We start from the raw sequence: 3,210 nt of genomic DNA on the forward strand, positions 1-3,210 counted from the left end.
CATCAGACTCCTAAACAGCTGAGGAGTTTATTACCAGGAAATATGTGATGTACTGTTTACATTCTCAGTTTGCACATGGATAATTGCACAATGACTGCTGCACATGGAGCATAGTTATATTCTTGTATATATATATATATATTACTAAATTGCTGCATCTGCACTGCTTAAAGTGCCTTAGATTTAGTGTTACTCATTTATCTACTTCATTTTTTATTTTGCGATTCATGTGGACAGCAAAGTAAGAATTTCATTGTACAGGGAAACACGTTTCCTAACTGTGCATATGACAAAATAAACACTTTGAACTTTGTTTTTACTTAATGTCTAATAAATTCAAATTGATCTAACCCCTCATGATTCATTGACTTTAAACGAGTTGGTGAAATGTAAATTGATCTGAAACAAATATGAAAGTTTAAAAAAATGGGTGTTGTGTGTTTGAAATGTATAAAACATGTTACATGTATGTCCTTGTTTAGTCATAAGGAACAATTTATATCATTTTAATGGAAAAATGCTTCTTGTTAATACAGAAAATACATCATCACACAGGCACACTAATATTTAAAATATAACTATCATATCAAATCAATTTATATAGCACTTTAAAAACATCCAGCTGACCAAAGTAAAAGACTATATAATACAGTAAGTGGGCAAAAGTATGTGGAAAACTTAACAATCTGAAACTTTTGGTTAAAGTCCTCATTTTCCTCATTTCCAGAGAGCCTCTTCCTAAAAACAAGAGGTTATCTGGCTAATGAAGAACAAGCCCTAATGATGGCAAGCATCCACCTCCCAGCTCCAAACTTTAGCATGTCCCCCCCCCCATAAAACATTTCAAATTCTGTGTGGTTTACGTAGTCTTCGGCACATCACTTCCTCCTGTGGTGCGCAACCTCACAGGCATCCTTGGTAACACTCATCAGTAACTGCTGATTGGTTAAAGCAAAAAAAAAAAACAACAAAAAAAACAAAAAACAAAAAAAACAAAAAACAAAAACAAACTGGAACCAAGTAGAAAACAGTGGAGAAACACGGCCCCCAGTTTCTGGAGTCCAAGTGAATGACTTCACAATCGGGACACGCTGTCACTCCATTTTATTTCCACAGAACAAATATTTCACACAGACAAGTAAAAATAAATAAATAAATAAAAACTTTTTATGTCACGTGTGTGGGGGGGTGTTGTTTCAAGGCACTATTTATTATAGAGATATGTGAGAACATGAACAGGTCAGAGGACAACTCCGTTTCAGCTACAGAGCTCAATGCGATCAATACTGTTGTTAGAGTTGGGGAGAGGATCAGCTGCTGCCAGGAAGCTACAGTGTGCTTGTCAAAGCCAAAACTCATCAGCAGCAGCAGCAGCAGCAGCAAGGTTCTGGGGTCTGAGAAGTCTCTGATCAATAACCATTAATCAATCATTTCATACAGGTACAGCAGCACGAGAAAAAAGTTAGCAACAAGCTCAGCAAATGTTGACAAACAGTAGAATTCAGTCAAATAACAGAAATAAGAAAAACCTGTTTGGGGGTGGGAGGGGCTGGTTCCTGCAGGAGGGAAAATAACTCTGCCTCAAGTGTCATCATTTGAACTGAAACCAATTCTTCTGTCTCTCTCAGGCTGTATTTAATCAAACATGACAGAGGTCAAAGGTCAGCAGAGAGAAAACTGACGCTGGATCCAAATGTGTCTAACTTTGTGCTTCTCACCTGCTTTACCTGAGTGCTGCTGTTGGTGGACTGCCTCAGTGCTGTGTCTCATTTGTCCCATCAGTATTTTTAGATAATGTCAAACTGTTTAAATGAATCAATAAAAGAAGTAGCTCACGCAGAATGTGTGGGCTGAATAATTCTCACTTACTAGTGTCACACAGGGTGAGGCTAGTATTCATCCAACCAGAACAAAAAAAAAGAAACGTTACAATGAACAATGTCTCTTTTTTTCTCATCTCGGACTTCCTACATTCCAGACTGACACAGCATCTGGTATGTGCTATCTTACTGCTGCAGTCCTGAACTGAGGGTCTGTTGTCCCCATGCCCCAGGGTGGCCAGTCTGCCACGAGACCACTCGGGGCTGCTGTCTCTCACACGCCCCCACTTTCCACAGTGGAAGCACCTTGCTCTTTGGCCTGCAGGAAACATTCTTGTGCTCTGAGGCCTTCCAGCCCACCCCCCTGGCTGTGCGTATATCAGCTGGGGGATGACGACGGCAGGCACTGAAGATGGAGGTAGTCCGGCTGGCTCAACAGGAGTCACAAGCACCTTTTTTCTTCCACCTTTTTCCAGCCAGGGAACAGAGCACCTCTTCACATTGGTTTGAAACTGGATGAACAGAATGGGGGAGTTTGGGTGTATCTCCCTCTTGGTCATAACTCACGTCAGCTTCCGGCTTTGGTCTGGGGATGGGCACCCGTGTAGTACCAGATGGAGCAAAGCAGAGCACCTCTCCTTTTGCCACCTCACTGCACTCATGGTCTGTCTTTATCTCTTCTTCCTGCACAAACTTCACAATCTGATTATGAATCTCAATTAAACGTCTGGAATTTTTACCAGAAAGCTTTAATGCTTTTACATATATGTCAAGCAAATCAATTATTTCATCTTCCAGCTGCTCCAACCTGGCAGCCTCCACCAGTTCATCAGCTGATTCTCTATCATACTGGGCTGTTTTTTCACTCATAATTTCAGCGTGACTACTAAATAATTGCAGGACAGCGAGTTCTCGTTCACGTTTGCAAACACGCTTTGCAGATTTAGCCTTATGATTAATTATCAGCATTTTCATCTCAGCACACAAATGTTTATCAAATGTTCCATCTGAGGGCCAGAATACCGACAAGTGTTGCGTTCTCATGTTCCACTTTTGAGATAATTTATAAATTTCCTCTGCCAGCAATGGATTTTTATTCCCAATCACTATTGTAAGATTTGAGTCTTATAGACTCTAGTTACTTTAACAGCTTTAGTTACTTCTCATACCTGTAGTTTCTTTTAGTTACCTTTCATAACTTTATCTTACTTGTTTATGCATATTACAGCTGTATTGATGATTGTCCAGAACTACTGAGCTTTGGTTATTTTAATGCATTTGTTTCCCTTGCTTATATATCTTACAGCTATAATGAAGCAGAATCTGCTTGCTTTGAATGCTGTAACTTCTGTGTAGAGACTAGATGTCTGCATCTCTTTGTGACCAGACA

The sequence above is a fragment of the Monopterus albus genome, unplaced genomic scaffold, assembly GCF_001952655.1.
Source record: "Monopterus albus unplaced genomic scaffold, M_albus_1.0 scaffold269.1, whole genome shotgun sequence".
Lineage (NCBI taxonomy): Eukaryota > Metazoa > Chordata > Actinopteri > Synbranchiformes > Synbranchidae > Monopterus > Monopterus albus.